A 23,034-nucleotide genomic window follows, 5' to 3' on the forward strand; every position below is an offset into this window, starting at 1 on the left:
TAGGCACAAAACATCTTCATACACCTAAGATGTATTTTGACAAGTACAATTGAAACATACAAGTTGAAATAGAACAAAACTCATGAGCTTCAAGTCTAAGAGTAACACAGATTTGATTTTGACAAAGAGGTATGCTCTTATGCTTCATTAAAAGCATATTTACACAGTATTTTCTAGTAATACGATTGTGGTAATTAGCCTAATTTCTCATTTTCTTTATCATTGAAAAGTTCATGTTACAAGGACACGTTTCTGGCTTTCAATTTGGCAAGATCTCTTATTATTGCATCCGTATCCATTTCAATGGCAACTAAAGCTAGTTCATTTAATCGCTCTTGAGATTGAATATATAGTTGATCGCTCTTATAGTTGATCTCAAATAATTCTTTATTAAATTTAGCTGAACTTGTTTAATACACAACAAATAACAAAAGTGTGTGCTTTAATCGATATTTAATCTGTCTTCGATCCAGTGGTGGAACTTCAAAATCAGGTTCCCCCGCCAAAATTTTTTTCAAGGCCCCTTAGACCTATAAAATAATTAAGTCCTTCTATGTCTCTTTCCAACCTAGTCGTTCGAAATCAGGCAACGAGTAACACAATGTAAACACAATCAGTGGCGCACCCAAGATTTCTCTTTTGGGTCCGAAGATTTTTCGAAATAGCCCACAAAACGCAAATAATTTTGTGTATTGGTGCTAATTTTCTTAAATATTAAAAGTTTTGGGAGTTCCAGACTCTCGAACCACCTCTGCCAGTACATACCTGAAAACAAGTGACTAATAATCAAAACTATTTTGCATTAGGACTATTACCAAATGTTTAAAATTATCGTTCAATCTAAATTTAGTACGAGAGAATGGATTGATAATGATTGTTACACTGTTATAATACAAAGAGCATATGTATACGCTGCTGCGATTGACAGTATGGGTTCTAAAAAAAAAGAAAAAAAGTATTACTTATAATCCTAATGACCTTTCGACTACATTTCGATTTCGATTACAGTTACCTTTTCGAGTTATATATGCACATACTACGTGAAAACTAATTGTATTCAAAAATTTGTTGAAATACATTAAATTTAACTCAGATCCGTAATCGAAGAGGCCGTGTTCATTCTATATTAATTGACCAATTATATTATTCTAATCAAGTAAAATAAACTTATTTTCAAAAGTTTGTCGACTTGCAAATGATTTGTTAACAATAACTGGTATTGACATCTCCCCTACCTCAACATTTGTATGATTATCACTTTCGAAATTTTGTCCAGAAGTCAAAAGAAACTTTCTGGATCCTTTGCTTGCCTCTTATCTTCTTTCAAGTTTCGTAGTTTTCTTTACTGATAAAATGCTCATTTTTTTATCGTTGGCCGTTATTATTACATAAAATACAAAGTACTATTTAAAAGTGTAAACACACATCATTATAAATAAAAAAAGAATGAAACGACTCTGGATTGAAATGAAAATGTTGACGAATGGCAAATGGACTAATAAACATTAACAAAGTGAGTATTAAGCAGTGGACAGTGATTGTGAGCCAGTGATATTACGAACTTAAATTAAAATTTCCCTCAGAAGTGATCAAAAATTCCATTTCTATCTGCCATCTTTTCTTAATATTCACCCCCTCCTCTGAATCAATGGACAACAAAAGCCTAATCAGTTGAACTTTGATAATGTGCATTTCATTTACGCTGACCTTTTTCAACCTTTAACTGTGATTATTGAACCGAAGCATTATGCGGGGACCCTGTTTGTGACAAGACTGAGCACCCTCAAAGACATTTGTTTCTTCTGTGATAATGCCACCCAATCCATAAGCGACACATGCAGTTCACTTCCTTTTGTTTGTAGATCCGTTCTCATTTCAAAGACATATTTGACAATGATATTCTGTAACAAAGTCGCGGAAGGGTTTTTAGGAGAGAAATAAAAAGTCTGTTATATTCGTATTTTGTGCATATAGTGGAATTGTGGAAAGAGTCCCACTGTCTTTAGTCGTACTAACGTAGTGCTTAATATAACACCTATTGAAAAGCTAAATTTCCCTACATTTTATCTCATTCGTAAAATCTCCCTTTTACCCCCTCTTCAAAAAATCTTTCCTAAATCTCCTGCACCACGGGAAATTTTCCTCAAACTAGCATCACCTGTGAATGTGGCATTAGCGTCAATTGATGCACAAGACCATTTCAACCGTATAGGGCTGTTTTACAGTCTGCCACGCAAAGATTCGACTTTATTGTCCTTTTGATGTATATTATCTGTATCTCAGTCTGTACTGTACAATGTTTATTTTAAGCTATTTGTAAAATTCTTAATCACAATATTGTCTCTAATAAAATTTTTCATTTAAAACACCAAATTTATTTTCCAGTTTGGCGCTCTCTTCACCTGGCGCCTCCTGCGAACGCGTAGTTAGCAGGATTCAAGATTCGGCCCTGTATGTGTAACAGTACTCAGCTAAACTTTTTCGTCTTGATGTAAGAATAATCCGCTTTAATTAATGCCGTCCATTAGTTGTAGCCTTTTCCTCTCCCTGCCCAGTTTTTCTTGCACCATGCCTTCTAGTATGCCCCGTAAAACACAATTTCTGATCAAAAGAAGGTAATGTTGTTCTCTTCCCTACTATTTCGAACATTTTTTCACTGATTTTTCCTTCGGCCTAATTTCTCCATTCTTTGCCGCATTTAATTTAAAATCGTCAAGCAGTTTCTCGACACTTTCGTGATGTCCACGTTTCTGTCTACGATGATTTATTTTTTTCGCAGCTCTTATGCAGTGACCCACAAAATAGATTTTCTTCCTTAACGCTCCTTCCATCATTTCTATGTTTGCTTCTATATTTCACCTTTACATTTTAACATCTTCACTAACAATATAATAATTACATACCTACATATCGGAACCTAGTTATTTGTTCTACTTTCTATCCTTCAACTTTTACAGTTGTCAGAGCTCTAAACTTACCTCAATGAACGTTGTTTTTACCTACTTTTCCAATTCGTCTGTATAATCTCATCACATTTATGTCTGTAGTGCTTCCCTAGGTTTGTCGGTTTTCTTTTCCAATTCGTTGCATAACTTCCTACCAGTAGCGTAGCTAGATTTTTTCAGGGGGGAGGCAATGAAGAGCCCAAGAAAATTTTGAGGGGGTCATCTCCAATGAATGAAAAATTGTGTGTGTGTGTGATGTGTTAAAGGTCAACGTTTTCATGTTTGTTGTTCACGATTTTACTCTTTTCAAAACAGTGAATATGTAAAAATTTACTATCTCAAACAACTAGGATACATTATTACAATTGATTTCTGGCATAGGTAAGTAGTTATTTAATCACGGCGTTTAAAATTTGTGTGGCGGTTCTATTAAGTGGAAGCAGATATATATATATATATATATATACTTTTACAGGTAAAGAAAATAACTTATAGGTTCATGCCTCTACTTAAAAGAGGATCTTTCTAGTCTTGTGGCCAGCAGCAAACTTATCAATAACTTTTTCAAGATCTAACGATTTGGCAATTTTCTTCTCAATATAAAGTAATCCTAAGTTATTCAACTTATCATCAGTCATTTTATTGCGTATATGTCTTTAATGTTTTCAAACATGAGAATGACCTTTCACATGTAGCGGTAGTTGAGTAGATTTTGAGCTTAACGTTCCTTTCAGAAGTGAGACTATATGAGACATGGACCTACTGACTAACATGGAATCCGAACCACGTGAGCTCCCGCCGGGAATCAAACCCGGGTCTCCCGCACCAAAGGCGCGTATGCTAACCGCTTAGCCACGAAGGAGCTCCATGTAGCAGTAGAAACTGGTATAGTCACAGAGAGTATACCTAGCTTGTAGGTTTCTAGGAATGCGTTTTTGTAGACACAAAGAAGATAGCGAAATTCACCAAGAAGTCAACTTTGCTTTTCTTCTCGTCTTCGTACAACTTAATTGTGTTTGGGACGATTTTGAGTTCACATTTGAATGTTTTCAGATCACTTTCATAAAGCTGGGTCATAGGTTCGACAATGTGTAATTTAGAAAGTTTTCAGTTTTTGAATGTAGAGTGGTGCTTGATCTAATGATATTGCTACATGATCCAAAGCGGTTTTCCACCTCAGTGATTCCCTTATCAATAGTAGTCAGGAAAAATTCTCTTAGTATATTATCTTTAGAAAATTCGTCTTCTGCTTCCAATGAAGGAAGACATTCAGTTTTAGAATGTGACGTGAACTCAAATACACAAACACTTCAAACCACACGGAATGACCAAAGCTCAGCGGTAGAACATCAACTTAAGATTCGGAAGATGATGTGATCGATCCCTTGTGGGTAAATATTTCGACTGAGGAGTTTAACAAGATTCTTCCCCGGTGTCACTAGGGAAATGCTTGTGGCCCTATTGACTCGTTTCCCTCATTTCTATCCTCTGAGCCTCGGATGTTTCAAAGCCTTAAAATAAATGCATATACAGGGTGACCGCGTGACTATGTTACAAAATTTAAGGGATGATTCCTGACACGGAAACAAGAAAAAAAGTTCAAATGAACTTTTGTCCAACGTACATAATGTCGGAGCTACAAGGTGCCGAAAGCGTGGGAAAATGACATTCAAAGCTCTATAGCTCGACTATGGTGAATGATAGAGCTAATGCGGCATGGTCACGTCAAAGACACCGAAGCTGCTGTATTCAAAAATGCTTACGTCGAGATCGTGCAATTCGTGCACAAGGGATTCCCCAAAGGAGCGTAGGGATTCCCGGATAATCTGTCAAGAAAGATGGGTCGAAAAGGATACGGATGAATAGCTGTCCCAACTGCTAGCAATAATGCGTCTGTACTAAGTCGATATCTCGCACAAGCACAAAATGGCGAACAGTTTTATACGTGCCATGTGTGGTTGCATAACGAGCACTAAATAATAGTGGGAAACATGAAAGGAAAATGTGAATAATTTGGTACAAATTGTAACTACATGATATTACGCTGTCCTATCATTGAACAGACGCTTTTAATAAAGGTAATAGTCATGAAATGTACTAAAATGTTGTAAAAGGATCACACTAACATTGTTTTCTTCGATGTAGTTTTGTCAATGAAAGCAAGCAAAACTAAGGGGAAAAACCGGGGGATATGGGTGCTTTCTTCCAGGCAGAAATCTTATTTTATTTGATGATACGAGCCGAGGATACTTTTTACGAGAGGGGGATTTTTCCGCCATCCAATGTTAATGTGACCACTGCCAGAGAACAACAGTAAAATATCCGTTTCTGATCATTAGCAGTAATGTGCGTTACCCGAACATTGAAAAAGAACACGGAAAAACATTTTATCAGGACGTTTATTTTAGTCGCTGCTTCCGATGTTTTGCAGGACTGATTCCGAGATATTGTCTAGAATGCTTAACATATCGTCATGTTGTTATTGTTTAGAAGATATTTTGTTTTCACAGACGGTGTTATCACCTGAAGTACGCCACAGTTTGCAGGTTCGATCACAAGCATTTGTTCTTCCTTCTGGCGTAGAAAACAATCGAAGGTAAGGAAAGTATAAGACAACACTACTAGAAGGCGTTGTGGAGGGTGGAAGGTCATTCTTCATGTGGTTTGTTCGTAGCGTACGAGTTCCTTAGTGCAGTTTGTGCTTTGCTTGTTCGAATGTGAGATCAAATGGAGTATTCGGTAGCAGAGCTTGCGGACATGATATTTGTGTACGGTCAAGCAAATGGCAACAGTCGAGAAGCTGATAGGTTATATCGACTGAAGTATCCACAAAGAAGACATCCAGCCCATACTATGTTTGCCAGACTTTTTCAACGCTTAGGAGACACGGGGAATTTATAACCTCAATACTACGACCAAAGACGACGAAGTACCACAAGGACTCCGGACTTTGAAGAACAAGTGCTTGATCGTTTCGCCTAAGACCCAACAGTAAGTACCCGGAAAGTAGCACGTGAAAGGGGAGTAGCACAAGATACTGTTTGGAAAGTAGTACACGAGCAACAGTTACACCCTTATCATCCGCAGAGGGTTCAGGCCTTACGTCCAACTGACTTTCAACCTCGCGTTCGGCTTTGTGAGTGGTTTCTCCAACGCTCTATAATTGATCCGCAGTTTGATTACTACGTGCTTTTCACCGACGAAGCTTGTTTTACGAAAGACGGGATATTTAATAGACACAATAGTCATGTATGGGCAGACGAAAATCCTTATGCAATTGTGGAAAGGGGCCACCAAGACCGATTCGCCATAAATATGTCGGCGGGTATTATCAGTGATCAGATAATAGGTCCATATTTACTACCACCACGATTAACTGCACCAGTGTATACGAGATTCCTGCGAGACATACTTCCAGGGTTATTAGAGGATGTCCCTCTCGGTGTTCGTCAACGGATGTGGTTTCAACATGATGGCGCCCCAGCCCACTTTTCAGCTAGTGGTCGAGAGTATTTGAATCAAACGTTTCGTGACAGATGATTGGAAGAGGCGATCCTTGTAATTGGCCTGCACGTTCCCCAGATTTGACTCCACTTGATTTTTCTTGTGGGGTCATTCAAAACATTTGTCTATGAAACGCCTATAGACAACGCAGAAGAACTATTAGCACGAATACTCGCTGCCTGTGATACTATAAGAACAGCTCCTGGGTTGTTACAGTGGATGCCTCAGAACTTACTGGGACGCTGTAACGCCTGTGTTGAAGTAGAGGGACGCCATGTCCTTCACCTATTGTAGGATAATTGGGAGATTTGTCTCTTTTACAGGTAATTGATGATGTTCTTGGCTGCATTCAATCCTGTTGTAAAATGTTGATTGAAGACATTATTCCCATTCTTGTGACTTTTGTTTTTAGGAAACAACCTCTTTTGCATTATGGTTGTTTCGCTCAGTTTTGTTTATTTGTTTTCAATGACAACAATACATGGAAGAAATACTTTAATAGTGTGATCCTTTTACAACATTTTAGTACGTTTCACGACTATTACCTTTTATTAAAAGCGTCTGTTCAATGATAGGACAGCGTAATATCATGTAGTTACAATTTGTACCAAATTATTCATATTTTCTTTTCATGTTTCCCACTATTATTTAGTGCTCGTTATGTAACCACACATGGCACGTATAAAACTGTTCGCCATTTTGTGCTTGTGTGAGATATCGACTTAGTACAGACGCATTATTGCTAGCAGTTGGGACAGCTATTCATCCGTATCCTTTTCGACCCATCTTTCTTGACAGATTATCCGGGAATCCCTACGCTCCTTTGGGGAATCCCTTGTGCACGAATTGCACGATCTCGACGTAAGCATTTTTGAATACAGCAGCTTCGGTGTCTTTGACGTGACCATGCCGCATTAGCTCTATCATTCACCATAGTCGAGCTATAGAGCTTTGAATGTCATTTTCCCACGCTTTCGGCACCTTGTAGCTCCGACATTATGTACGTTGGACAAAAGTTCATTTGAACTTTTTTTCTTGTTTCCGTGTCAGGAATCATCCCTTAAATTTTGTAACATAGTCACGCGGTCACCCTGTATAGTTGAAGTAACTTAACGCTATTATCCTGTAGCCGATGCTAAATTAATATTGTTAGTTTTGAGATTAGATTTAAAGGAGATGCATTAATTAGTATATTCTGTTGAAAATTCATATCACCACTGATTTACTGTTCTGCAGAGTTCCTACAAGTAATTTTCTCAGAAATGCATATTTTGACGAAGAACAAATACAAATCTGCGATAAAATTGGGTTTCACTGACTGAACTCACTGAATGGAATATCTGTGGACCAGTCCCTCAAACTCCTGATATATCTCTGATCACTAAACATCAGATAACGGGATGATACAACCTGGTCACGGGAGTAACTACCACTTTTACACAAAAAAGCATTATTGCCGCAACCACGTTGTATCATCTCGGTATCTTACCTGATGGTTAGTAATCAGGAGATTGTAGAACTGCACTGAGAGAAAAAAATGTAGGTGACGTACTTAAAAAGGTAAGTTACATGCGTAATTCCAGTAGTTTTTGGACTTAACGTACAGCAGACGTATAACTGAAAATGCATGTTTTATAATAATTTCTGTATAAGTGTTCCATCTATACGTACTTTCCGTATGAAACAATGTAGGCGGTCAGGATCTCACATACAAATGGATGTACATAACATATATCTGACGAAGGTAGTATAAGTATATGCATGTGATATACGGAAAACTGTTAGATGTCAGACATCCTGCAACGGCATGATGTAACATCTAAGGGCAGTGCCTATGTAGCATACGAATAACGTATGCTCCGTACTGATTTCTATAGTAAGCAAGCGGATACCGTATATTTGTACAATATACCGCTGTCCGGAGAAAGGATTTTTCTCTGTGTGGCTTTGTGATAAAATTCGAAATTTCTTTAGCCCCTTCGGGATCCTATGGTACAATTTGTACCATATGCACTTTTCATGGTACATTGCGTTATTTCTCTTCTATTTGAGCTTTTTCGTCCGATTTTTTTTGTTTTCCAAGTCCAGAGGCCTTGCAGAAGACATTACGTATGGTTTCAGACCAACCTGCGTCCAGACATAGGAGGTGATGACGTCATAAGTAAAAAATTTATTTTCTCATTTTCTAAGCGTATGTTCAATATTTTTTGGCGGGCTTATTTTTCTACGTAGAAGATTGAAATTTTGCACAAACATTCAGTCCACGGAGTAGTATTTACCAGATTTTTTGTGCCGATGTCAGTGCTAAAACAGGGGGGAACCAGAGGGGCAAAGGGGTAAAAATAGGGATTTTTTACCTCAAAAATCCCATTTTTCGTCATTTTCCCGCCTTACATACATGATAGGACCACGTGAGTCATACCGTCTGAAAGGCAGTTCTATTCTGAAGAGAACGACGGTCGAATTATTATTCTAGGGTAATTAGGGCCGTCTCAGTGAATTTTTATCCAAATATACTTCTGTATAGGGTAAAAGTTGGCCATGGTAGGGAAATTTTTTTGGCGGGCCTATTTTTTCACGTAGAAGATTGAAATTTTGCACAAACATTCAGTCCACCGAGTAGTATTTACCAGATTTTTTGTTCCGATGTCAGTGCTAAAACAGGGGGGAACCAGAGGGGCAAAGGGGTAAAAATAGGGACTTTTTACCCCAAAAATCCGGTTTTTGTCATTTTCCCGCCTTACATACATGATAGGACCACGTGAGTCATACCGTCTGAAAGGCAGTTCCATTCTGAAGAGAACGACGGTCGAATTATTATTCTAGGGTAATTAGGGCCGTCTCAGTGAATTTTTATCCAAATATACTTCTGTATAGGGTAAAAGTGGGGCATGGTAGGGAAATTTTTTTCTGGCGGGCCTATTTTTTCACGTAGAAGATTGAAATTTTGCACAAACATTCAGTCCACCGAGTAGTATTTACCAGAAGTTTTTTTTCGATTTCTGCGTAAAAACAGGGGGTCCAAAGGGGCAAAAGTTGAAAAAGGGGAAAATTTGCCCCCTAAAAATCCCTTTTTTCAGGAATTTCCCGCCTTAGATACATGGAGACATGTGAATGGTACCGCCTGAAAGACAGTTCTATTCTGAAGAGAATGATTGGCGGGTTATAGTCCTAGGGTAATTAGGGATGTCTCAGGATTTTTTTCCCCTGAGATCATAGTGTTTTATGGTACTTTGGGGCATTGTAGGAATTTTTGATAAAAATTCTCCCGCCCTTACTATTCAAGATAGATACTTGAAATTTGGCACACACATTCAGTATACCAAGTACTATTTATCAGATTTTTTTGATGGCTACGATCACACAGGGGGGGGGGGAGGCAGGGAGGGTCAAAGTTCGAGAAAAAAATCCCTCCGAAATTTTCACTTTGACATTTTTCCCGCTTCTGGTATATGGTATGAGCATGCATTCATTCGAAGTGGTACCATTCGAAAGCCAGCTCTATTCTGAAGAGAATGAGGTATGAACCATGATCCTAGGATAAATAGTGACGATACAGTAGCTGCTTGACTGAAAGTCTAAAAAATAGCCCAAAAAGACAGGATCCGGAAAGGGTTAGTAGTAGCATTTTTAGGATTTAGCTACTGTTGAAATCGTTTAAAAGAAAATAAGCTACTTCTGAACGATTGATTTTGAAAGAATCACTGATTTTTACTACATTTCCCCAGGCTTTAGTTAGTAGTATAGTTACACCAAGCGCTGACTCAGTTTTCCTTGGAGGTCGCTATTATGTTAACATCGTAGCAGAAGGTTTCTACAGTTACCAACGGCCAAGAGCGTTAGGAAGCTAGACATGCTAGAAATAAGACCAGGAGGTATTCGAGAGAGAGAACTAGTATCAGTAGTAAATAGTAGGTGTTGGTAGTATTCAGTATCTTAATTTTCTCAGACTGGGGTATGATCGACAGAGAGAATGACAGAAATAAAAACTTTTGCTCTCTTTTTACTGTATATTAAAGAAGACTGCTCGATATTAAGATAATTTAATAATAATAATAATATAATAAATTATTTAATGGGTCTATGCATTTGTTCTATGCAGCCATAATCAATGGAAATTAATTAGTGTACGAATTATATAGTAAGTAATGTATGAAGACTTCCTTCGTCCAACACAAGTGTAATGTTTTACTGCAATGCATGCTGTTTGTAAGTATGCATGTCATTGTTTAGTATGACTTTCAAGATTGAAGCGAATGAGAATTCCAACTGATTTTTTCCCCCTGGTTCTTTGTCGAAAACAAAGATGATAATCAGATAAGGGACAGAAGTTAAAAGGAACGTTCCAGATGGTGAGGTCAATGCATGCACCTTACAGATTTCGATTAATTAGGTCTTGCTGTACTACAAACAAAAATGAGCCTGGAACTTTTTACTTGAAACGCAAACTATTGCAACATAAGGTATTCTTCAGTTGGTAACTCTGTTCTCGCAAGATGTTTCGGTAGTAGTTAACTGTAGCCACTACCAACTCACCGTTTGTAGACCTATACTCTGTGTGGAAGGGGGTGGCAAGAATTTGAGCAAGGGGGGTTTGACCCACCTTGGTTCCGCCACTGCTTCCTAAACATCCTTTTTCCTTTCGTGCAATTTTGTTTCTACACCTAACCTTCCCTCATTTTCTTCAGCATTTCTTCTGTAATCAATACTTTCTTAGCTTTGTTCTGTTCACTGTACCTTATTCTTTCTTTAGTTTCATGCACGCATACCTTGCAGTACTCACACTGTCTGTAAATTTCTGTTTATTATTATTATTATTATTATTATTATTATTATTATTATTATTATTATTATTATTATTATTATTATTATTATTATTAATTTTGAATACTTTTCTTCAAATTTTGTATTGAAGTTATGTATAATTTTCCTATCTTTCAACTTTTCAATGTCCAACGTTTTGTATCTTAATGTTCCCCTTTAGGTGCTAGCCTATATCAAAACTATTCTTATTTCAACTTACATAAAATGGTCATATGAGAATAGCTTCGTTGTGCCTAAGCATTTAGAGTACGACGTTGGTGTTGGAGATCCGGCTTTGATTTTCGGCGGGAGCTCATGTGGTTCAGATTCTACCTTAAGCTGTAGGTCTATGTCTCATATAGCAACGCTGTTAAAAGGGACGCTAAATGCGAAATCAAATTAAATCAAATTATCTGGAAATGTGTCAACTGCAAAGATGATCCTTTGCATTCCTTAAATTCAGTGTCGGTTCTTCAGTGAAGTCACATCAGTGGAAATTGGAATTTTATTGCTGCAAGTATGACTTGTTTGGGTTACTGATTCCTGTATATAAGAATCGGGCATCTGGCCTCATTCCGTACCGGTCTATGCAAAGCAAAATTTGTTGATCGCAATGGAACATAAAAAGCAGTTGTAACTGCTATGCTAACTATCGCCATCTAAAACCCAAATATTGAGTTGTGTTAACGCAAACCACTAGGAAATTGGGCTACCAGTTTTTTTTTTTTTCTTAGCTTGTGCCGAAACAATTTAGATTTTTGTTAACGTTACTTCCCGCAAGATTAGCCACAGTTTTGAAATCTATCTCATATTATTACAAGATTTGTTACAATTTTGAAATCTATCTTATATTATTACATTATTTATCTTATATTCCTGTTCGTGAAAAAGTATATACTTCCAAGTATTTATTTGCAGCATAGGGTCGGCATTTGGCTTCCTCTTCTGGTTATATTTATTACTTTAGAGTGATCCTTATTTTTCGATGTCTCATCTCTCGTATTTCTCGATGTACGATTTTTTTGTCTCATCCCTTAAAAATATTTTATATCAGGCTAGAGTAACCCCTGAGAAAATTTAGCTCAATTGAATAACATTAAATGTGAGCGAAAGATCCCTTGTAAGTTTGGAGACAATTGTAAGTTAAACAGATATTATGAAGGTAATAACTATTAAATGATCCGAGATAAGTTGGAAATACCGTCAGACGTATGTTTGTTGTGAAAAGCACCCCAAAACGTGTCACATGTCCCCTTCCTATTAAAAAATTTTGGACCTGAATCCAAGATAGAATTCTTGAAAATGGTCACCATGATGGTATTAATACATCCTATCCAAGATATGGTGTCACTGCTTCTAGCCGTTCTAAACTTACAAGGTTTCTTTGTTTCATATTATATAACGTAAATGCATTGAAAACTTGAGGTCGCTTGGGGCACCATTTAATATCCAATTGAGCTCATTTTTCTTATGGGTTACATTGATATGATATGGAACCATTTTAGGGGATGAGACTTTAAAAAAACCCTCAAAAGTCGAAAAATAAGGACTACCCTAATATTACGTACTAAATTTTGTTATTGTACTAGAATTCCCCATGTAAACGTTTCTGTATTACAGGTTATAGTATACTTTTCTTTTGTGATCCTACTGTTGAACAATGATACTTTGTACAGCAGCGACTGAGTGTTGGATCATTATCAACGGCAATTTGGACGATGTATCTTAGTCTAACAAAGTCTGAAAGCAAGATTGAAATATACAATTTTCTTCATATATTAAAACAGAATGGACAACAGCCACAACAGTTATCTTCAAATTCGGTAAGTAGAAATATATTTGAAAATACTAAACCATTTTTGGGCGGGAAGGGTCCTGGAATTAGAGCCCAGGGCGCAAGACTATGTTAATCCGGTCATGACGTTTCCTCTCCATACTTAATGGAGTACCATAAGTAATTGCATTCAATAATAATACTAATAAGGCAGTACTAATAATTGCATTCAATAGAGTTAATTAATAAAACGATATATCGAAAAACAAAAACTTACCTGAACACACTTTCCAACAAAATCTCCTTTAAAGCTTGTTTTTTTCCTGAAGAACTGAAAGTGGAACAAGGATTCTCAACACGGAATATTAAAAAGAGCGTCCACAAAATTAGGCTATCAAATATGATCCAATTAATGTTTCTTTCAACTGGCTTGAGAGCACAACGCAGTTTGCTTGTTGACAGTTCCACTGAAACGGATATCGCCAAGAAGCGCGCTTTCCCTTATGCGCGTGCTTTCGAGAGCACGTTCCTAAACACTGCTTGCGTAGACTGCAGCGCCACCGTTAACAAAGGCAATAGACTATCAAAAGCAGCTTTCCGACTAATTGCACCATGAGCGTCGCCAGGCGTCGAAGGAGTCTGTCGACCCCCTGGAAATCTAGTTATGTATATCACCTTCGAAGTGATTTTTTTTTTTTTTAATCCATATACAGATTCACAAGAGAAACACAATCTTATAGTCAGGAAGTAATGGAAGCGCATATACTAAATTTAATTTAGAATGAATTTCCGAAGATATGATCGTATGTTTCTTTAACACTTCATAAGAATTCCTGTTTTCAGGTACTCTAAATCTTCTGGAAAGAATCACTTAATACAGGTGTTTTCAAGCCTTATAAAAATGAACTGTTGCTTTTTAACACTTTTCTCACTGTTTAAATAATGCGGTAATACAGTGATTAGTTTTGACTGAAAGAATGAGTAGTGCCGCCTGTCATTAAATCAAATAGCTATCGGAGGGAATTCAGAATTGAAGGCAAGAGTTTTCATTTTCCCCTTACCAAAATCCAATGTTTTATTTACATATAATTACAATGTCAATCCAATGAATACATAATATAAAAAGGTTTATTATTATTATTATTATTATTATTATTATTATTATTATTATTATTATTATTATTATTATTATTATTATTATTATTATTATTATTATTATTATTATTATTAAGTATTCTGCCTTTCGGCAGGTCCTGGGGCTAATGAGGATTTTTTTTTTTTTTTTTAATTTTAGATTTGGGCCTGGAAATGTTTCTTCCAATCTTCTCGATCTTCAGTTTCCTGTTTTAACTCCCAATATCTTCTTCTATCTTTCAAATGATCGATCAGCTATGTTCTTCTTCCTATTCCTCGCTTCGCTTCCATCTTTCCTTTTATGGTGTGTGAAAAGACAATGTCTTCGCAAGATGTGTCCAATCCAATTGCCCTTTCTACGAAGGATGGTGGCTAGAAGTGTCTTCTTCTATCCTATCCGTTTAAAACATATTCGTTTGTTACTCTCTCTGTCCATTTTATCTTCCCCATCTTCCTCCAACACCACATTTCGAAGCTCTGTAAATATTTCTTCTCGAACTTCCGTAATGTCCAAGTCTCTGAACCATATAGTCCAATGCTCCATATATAGCATTTGACCAACTTCTTCTTAAGTCCAATATTGAACCTGCTAGTTAAGACTGATCTTTCCTTGTTGAATGCTTCTTTAGCTATGGCAATTCTTGGCCTGATCTCTTTGGTGCAGTAAGCGTCTCTCTTCAAAATACTTCCCAGGTACTTGAAATCATCGACATCTTCAAGTTCTCTTTGTTCTACTCTGATTTATAAGGGCGTGTTTCCACGGGATATTCTCATGACATTCGACTTTTCAATGTTAATTTCCATTCCATATGGTTTTGCAGTGTTAACTATTTTGTCAATCATCTCATGTAGTCTAGTCTTTCTTCGGTTCGGTTAGGAATGTCACAGTAAATATTTCAGTGCAAAAGATGGAATACATTTATTTTGCGCTTTTTTTTTTTTTTTTTTGAAATAGCGAAAAGGCAGTCTAAGACGGGGCTTTCTCTCCATGTAAGTGGGAAGGTAACCTCAATATAGCCTTAGTATTGTTGTATGCAAGCTTATGAGCGAATATTAATTGTAGGGAGTCTTTGGATTTGAAGGCCGTCCCATTTTTAAGATATTAATCCGAATTTCGAGTGGGTGTGTATAAAGGATGTGCCATTGGAACGCGATTGTCAGTTTGTGGGTAGTGGGATACGGTGGATGTAATTATTGTAGGTGGGAGCTGTCGTAACGCGATGGGGGTATGTGTTTGTACGCGAGAGTAGGTTTTGTAAACTAAGTAACGTTTGTAACAGAATATACCTAGAGTAATAATTATTAATAGTGTGAGAGGCGTGACTGTCAGGAGGGTAATACCAAAGAATGAAAGGGCTAGAGTTGGGGTAGGAAATAGAAGTAGTAGATAGAATCGAATTCTGAAAAAAAGAGAAAAGAAAAAAATAATGTAATTGTGTCTATGGAATGGTTTCTGGATTTGAAGTGGATACCGAAAGTTGGAAGGATTTAAAGCGTCTGTAGAGGAAATCCAATTGCTCCAAGATAATGTTGTATCGTTGATGGTTTTGGGTAAAATTTCGGATATTCTGGAACTGTAATTTAAAGGTATATTAGACAAATTTGATTTAAATTCGAATAATCGATCGTTGGGCAATTGAAAGAGAGAATCATTTATGTGCAAAGCATGTGTTAACAATAAATGACGTGGTAAAATTTGATCACTGAGGCATAAGTCTGGCTGCAAAAGAATAATTCTGTCCTTCATGACTAACTTGTGTTCACAGGGTAAGTTTACTTTAATGGTGCGTGTGTGTGGAACATGGAGTTCCATCCTGTGGGGACAAGATAAATAGAGGGAGATGAGCATTAGTGAGAACAAATTCAGTATGGCTTAATTCCGTGATGGCCAATAATTGATTTGTTGTGAAAGAATAAGAATACGCGGCTGATAATGAGACTTATAACTATGTCACAATACTTTTGAACTTCACCTTCGGAGAAATGGCATATTCCAAAGGTAATTCAGTAACACCCTAACTTCAGTTTTACCAAGTGATTAGCGACAGTGATACGGTGTGCGTCGCCCAGGGTTTGACTCGCGGTGTGGCATTCAAACATTGCGATGTTGACCAAACATTGATAAGAGAATCGAAGATCTCAGTACAAGAAGGGGACAGCTCCACTGTTTTTTTTTTTCTTTTGATTTTGTGTTTTACACTGAAATATATGAAGAAAAATATTCTCTTTCATTCTGCACAAGAACGGTACAGCTCCAACCAGTATTGCATAAGATATGAAAGAAAAGAACTCGCATTGTTTTCGTATTAGAACCAAATATTATTTGGATTATTATATTATCTGGAGCAAGAACGGGACATGTCCAATACATAACAATAAATTATTCCCCGAAATTGTATTCATTATGGTAAAGTAAATTAAATATATTGCAGAATTTTCACATTTCCAGGAATAAAGTTATTCGTGTTAATATTTTACCTTACATTTCTCTAATGAGAAGGGTAGCGACAAACAGAAAAGCCAAAAATTCATTCTGTCCATTTTTCATGCATCATACATTTCAGAAGAAAAAAAAGTCTTATAATACTGATAATTGTAAGAAAGTATTAGTATTGTTTGTTAGCTTTCTGTATACAAAGAACTAACGGTATTTATCTCATATTCTGGTAATAATAGAAAAAAAAAAAAAAGAGTTTATGTGATAAACGGACGAAAGAAAATTTGTCAACACAAGTTATGGAGAATCCCACAAACGAATTCGATGCAAATGACCTTCTTCTGCTATATAATTCTCGCTTTTCTTTCAATAATTCTATTCCTGCCTGTAGAAAGAAAAGATATGGTACCCATCAATGGTTGAGGTTTTGCCCTGCAGCTGAACATGGCTTGTAAACAGACTGCAGGTGAACGGAGAAAAAAAAAAAGCTGTTGGATTCCTCTCCCCCACCCACTTCAAGTGTGGATACTTCAATCATAGGGTATTTCCTGGACGCATTCATACTGACCGGTACGATCTTTCAGTTCTTGCCAGTAGTGACAGCTAGTTGAAAAACTGAGCATCTGGTGGCGAAAAAGCAAAATACTTGGAGAAGGAAAGGGGGAGGGGAGGGAAAAGTAACCTTAAGTAACGGTAATGAAATTCTAGAAACGCTGTGTGTTAATGAAATTTGAAATGAAAATGAAATCTTTAAGTTTTACGTCCCACGATTATGCCAGTTAGGCTAAAGGAGACGGTGATGATGAGAGATGAGTGAAAGATGGAATGAAGAAAGTGGAAGGAAACGGGAGAACTTCGAGAAAACTCACGAGCACGGTGTTTGTCCACCACAAAGTCCACACGGCGCGAGCTGGGATCGAACCAGGGACCCCAAACACCGGAGGTGAACGCTCTACCACTGAGTCACCGCGCCCCCGTTAATGAAATTTGCTTACATGAAATTGAAATAGCAATTTAAAAAAAACTTAAAGTCCAGAACAAGTGTAGGTCCTGATGAAATACCCTCTATAATCAAAGGTTGTACTGATATATTTAAATATCTCCTCTGGATTACTTTCAACCTTTCCATTAAAACTTGCATCTTCCCTGATAAATGGAAATTCTCATTGGTCTGCCCGATAACTAAATCTAATAATAAATGTGAAGTTATTAATTTTAGATCCATATCAATTTTATGTACCTTTGCGAAAGTATTTGAACAGATATTATATAAACAAATTATTGATCATGTTAAAGCAGCAATTTCAATCTATCAGCATGGCTTTGTTACTCACAAATCAACAAGAACCAATTTAGTAAGTCATTGACTTCATAATTAACTTGTTATATGAAAGATGCCAAGTTGACGTAATATATATTGGCTTTGAGAAAGCTTTCGACAGAGTAAGTGATAAAATACTGTTAAACAAATCATTATAATTTTTCTCCATCCCTCATTTTTTTCATCATATCTGAGTGAACGTAAGCACACAGTTATGTATAAAGAATTTAAATCAGACGAGTATTTTGAGTTATCACGAGTTCCACAAGGCTTCAATCTAGGCCCTTTACTATTTGTATTATTTATCAACGATCTTCCAGATCATATACGCAACAGTGAAAAATTATTGTTCACTGATGATCTCAAAATATATGCCAAGATAAAATCTGTGCATGATTTACAACACGACTTAGAGAGTATTGCGAACTGGTGTTCAGTTAATAAACTTGGAGTAAATATACACAAATGTAACGTATTATCATTCAGTAGAAACAAAAGTACCCTTCAATATGATTATAAGCTTAGTAATACTTCTATAAGTAGACCTAATGCAGTTAAAGATTTAGGTGATACATTTGACCCTGAATAAACGTTCATTAAACACATGGAAAACGTTACTCATGACGCTTTTAAATTATTAGGATTTATAATTAGAAGTAGTAAGGACTTCAGAAATATTGAAATACTCTTGAAAATGTATTATTTATATGTATGCATGAAGTTGGAATATTCTGTCGTGATTTGGAACTCCTCACAACAAAAATATCGCCAACAAACTGTCAGTCAAAATTTCTAAGGAATTTGGTATACAAAATAACTGGAATTTATCCCTCACTTGAAAGTCATAATACACTGATAGACAATTTTAATATTTACTCATTAGAACAAAGGCGTAATATTGCCGATCTGATATTCCTAAAAAAAAAAAAAAGTTCAAAAGGAATTCGATTGTTCAAACTTTATATCTTCATTATACTTCCATGTTCCTTCAGTTAGAACTAGAACTAATAATACAGATCTCTTCTATTGCAAAATGGCTAGGACCAACATAATGCTGAAGTCACCAATCTGGAGACCACGTTCTGTCTATAACAAATTATGTCATAAACATGATGAAATTGATGAATGAATATGTGTATACAATGTCCTGTAAAGCACTGTAAAAATCTGTTGTAATGAATTATAATATTTCAATCCTCTAATTGGGCATATGCCTGTTGTGTTGACAAATAAATAAATCCTGCTATGGAAAATACAATCAAAATACCATTTTCATAAATACATTTTTTGTTTATTAGTTTTAGTTTCCATTTGTTGTGAATATGATTACGTTCTATGTTTATGTCTAAAAGTCCATTCATGTTTTGGTTTTCATGCACAGAAGTTATTTTCTTGTATTTATCAAGAACCCAAGGACAGTTTCGTTCTCGTATTGATTTACATAGGGCTAATGAGGAAAGAAACGTCTGGAGCATAGTATTATTATAAAATGTAGAGATAGGGGTCGTGAAATACGGACCACTGTAATGAAAAAAGTATTTATAGAGAATAGTCACCCTTTGGTGAGAAGTGAGACAGGGTATATCGAGCTTGAATTCCAGCTTTGCTTAAATCTGTTACCACAAGTGTAAAGCAGTGGAAGAAATTCTGCTACAGTGGAATAATGTATCTAATAATAATAATTTAACTATCGAAGAGAAACAGAATATCTAACTTTGTTACTTACAATAATATCGTATAGGATTGAACAGCGACTGAATTATCATCTGTTGATTGTATTATGTTCCTTTAGGATCTACACTGTACTTAAAGCAAACCAAGGCATACACACTTTGCAAATAGCAAGAAGAGAACTGAAGTTTATTTAGAATTATATAGATTTATCATATGTAGTAGCCCTACTTGGACTCGTATATCAATCAATTCACAGCCTCGTCTCGAACAAACGTAAACGAGTTCCTGTTGTATATTTCATGAATCTCTCTTGGTTTTTAGAGGTTAGCTTACGTATTCATGTTCGTTTTTCCGACAGAAGATGGACCGGACGGCCTCTAGTTAAGCTGATGATTGCTGTTTCAATCTCCGCTCATTGATTTGGATGAAGGTGATTTGAATAATTCAACTCTGACGTTGCCAACTGTATTTCAAAACGTTATTGCCATTTAGTCACACGAAAACAAGTCATTCGGAATACAAAGAAATTTCAGTGCGAATACCATCACTATTGAAATTTCTAATTATACGCCTCATTTCTCTTGTAGAAAAATCTCTGAGTAATTTTGTTTCTACATCAAACTGTATATCCCTCATAATATTGTTATTATACGCGTATAACTTCTCTTACATTACACTAATGATGTGAAGCGCAGTAAAGACGAGGGAAGATTTTTCTTGTTCTTTTTTACTTAGGAAATTCACTACTTTAATTTCTTTCAACCCTAAGCAATTGTGATGATTCAGAAGCTAGAACTTAGTTATCAATTAGTACTACTAACAACATTACTGAAAACCATTATATTGAGGCCTTTAAGGAGGAAAATTAGGGGATAAGGCCAAAATTAAATCCTGGATTCAAAATCTAAGCGGTATTTCCTGTAAACAACAGAAACTGGAAATTTGGCATGAGTGTAGGGTTTGTGAAACAAGTAAAGGACAAATCCGAAGACTGGAAATTTCCTCCATCAAGGTCAAATTGCCTAACTTCTTTCAAAACCTTTAGAGTATTGACGTAGACATACAAGTAAACTGGAGAATCCGTAAAATGGAAATTCCCTTCTCAAGGACGAAAATAGGAGGGCGAAACCAAAATTACCTCACTAGATTCAAAACTTATAGGGTACTTTCTGGACACTTAGAAACTACAAATTTGGTACAAATGTAGGGCTTTTGATATAAGTAAAGGAAACAATACGAAAACTGAAAACTTTTCACTCCAAAGAGAGAAATTAGCGGCCGAGGAAAAAATTACATATAGTTACGTTACATGATTCAAAACCTATAGGGTGCTTTCTGTAAACTTATAAACTTGAAATTTGGCACAAATGTTTAATTTGTGATACAAGTACATGAAAAATTACGAAAACAGTAAATTTCCCCCTTCAAGGGGAAAAATTAGGGGGAAATCCAAACGTCATTTTATTCAATACCTGGAAGGTACTTCTGTATATATAGAAACTTGAAATTTGGCACAAATCTAAGTAAAAGAATAAATGCAGAAGCATGAAATTTCCCCCTCCAAGGAGGAAAATTAGTTTACAAGGGTAAAATTACATATAGCTACGTTATATGAGTCAGAACGTATATGATACTTCTTGTAAACATAGAAACTTGAAAATATAGGATTTGTGATACAAATAAAGGGAAAAATTCGAAAACTGGAAATTTCTCCTCCAAAGAGAAAAATAAGGAGGTAAGAGCAAAATTGAATAACTTGATTCAAAACCTATACAGTATTTTCTGTAGACATGGAAACTTGAAGCTTAGCACAAAATTGAAATTTCCCACTCCAGAAGAAAAAAATTAGAGGACAAGTCCAAAGTTACGTCATTTTATTCAAAACCTAAACTATAGTCTAGTTCCAATAGACATGGAAATTTGAAATTTGATTTTTAAAAAGTAGGATATGCGAGTAACGGATAAAATCCGAAAACTGATTCCCCCCTCCATGGAGGAAAATTAGGACGCAAGTGCAAAATTACATGTCTTCATTCAAAGCTATAGGATACTTCCTGTTGGTATGGAAACTTGAAATTTGGTGGGAAGAAGGAGAAAATGGCTGTCATCTAAAGGAAATTTTAAATTACCCCCTACACATGAACATAAAACAAGCGATATCTTGCTGATGGATATAGCAGCCTTTCGACTACAACACTGCAGATTTACAAGCTCTTATCATATCACATCGATGTCCAGGTTTAAAAAAGTTGAGATACGCTGTTGCCCGGAATTTAGCATACACGTGCGGGGAACGGCAGCCAGTCAGTTGCGTATGGAAATAATATAACAAAGTTAAAAGTTTGCCAACTTTGTATTCATTTATTATTCTGCTTATGTTTTTCTTTTTCGACTGAAAAAATAATTGTGGAAAACCGTACATTGTTCTCAGTATTGGTACATGTGAAAAGCTCAAATAATAAGTAGTTATAGAATATCTGACATGCAAGAATATGCTCATGAAATAACTATCAATATTTCACTAGCCTAAAGTAACAAAACGTATGCTTTTTTACTTTCATATAGCTATTTTTTTTTTACAATGAAGTACAATAGACTAACGTATACTCGTATTAGCCGGCTTATAGTTTCTAGAATTTTATATTTAAAAAGTTCATTTTAAAAGCTCATAAATTTCACCTCAGCTAACATATTTCTACCTTCTGTATTTTATTAGTTACTTTTTAAAATATCAATTACAAATGTAAATTGTAGGAAGGAGAGTCACACCCACTACATTCCGCATGAACCCAATAACCACACTACAGCGATACTACAATTCATCATCCTTACCAAATTTTCCACAAATTAGGCCTATACAGTTCGCGTTTTCAGAAGAACAAGCAACATTGTTTCCTCCTAAACTACTAAGAGAAGATTGAAGATCCGTTTCCTTGGTCATGCTTTCATCAACTTTTCGGTTAAACTCGTACAATAACTTTTTCCTCTATACAGCACTAGAATTATTTTCTCTCTTGATGGTCACTGCGGTTTTCTTCCTGAGTTCTTTTCTTCCTGAGATTTCAAAAGTTCTTTCGTGGGTGTTTTTATAAATATTTCAGAGTGCTTCTTAATTACATTTATTCTGTGACACCTCGCGGAATTTCCAGTACTTGAAGATAAAGAAGGCAGAGACGAAACATTGGCAAGACACATCAACAACTGAAGAGGTGCTAGGTTGGGGACTGGAGACGTTATTTTTCTGTTGCAGAGAATGTGAACTTTGCAAGGACGCAAGAAGAATATTGCATTGATCAAATGTTTCAGGAAATCTTGATTTGCAAACCAAACCCTTCTAGCCATTTGGTTCAAGTTGGCTTAATGTTGTTTCTTTTAGCGAACTCAAATGCTGACCAGCGAAGATCATTTGGAGTTAAACAGTAATTCAGATTTGCTAATAATT

At 36.0% G+C, this 23,034-nt stretch overlaps 1 protein-coding gene across 2 annotated transcripts in view; it reads right to left on the bottom strand.

Annotated features, from left to right (window-relative positions):
• Window positions 1–23,034, bottom strand: part of LOC145660452 (glutathione S-transferase-like) — a 59,699-nt gene that overhangs the window by 22,434 nt on the left and 14,231 nt on the right. The window contains exon 1 of one of the 2 annotated variants that reach the window (XM_081725493.1): window positions 13,304–13,549. The exons of the other annotated variant lie outside the window; for it this stretch is intronic. The gene's annotated coding sequence lies outside the window, so the exon portion shown is untranslated. Of the gene's footprint in view, window positions 1–13,303; window positions 13,550–23,034 lie in introns of those variants that run through there. 2 annotated transcript variants of the gene reach the window in all.

This window comes from Thermobia domestica, chromosome 1 (genome assembly GCF_964235325.1).
Source record: "Thermobia domestica chromosome 1, izTheDome1.hap1.1, whole genome shotgun sequence".
In the NCBI taxonomy this organism is placed as follows: domain Eukaryota; kingdom Metazoa; phylum Arthropoda; class Insecta; order Zygentoma; family Lepismatidae; genus Thermobia; species Thermobia domestica.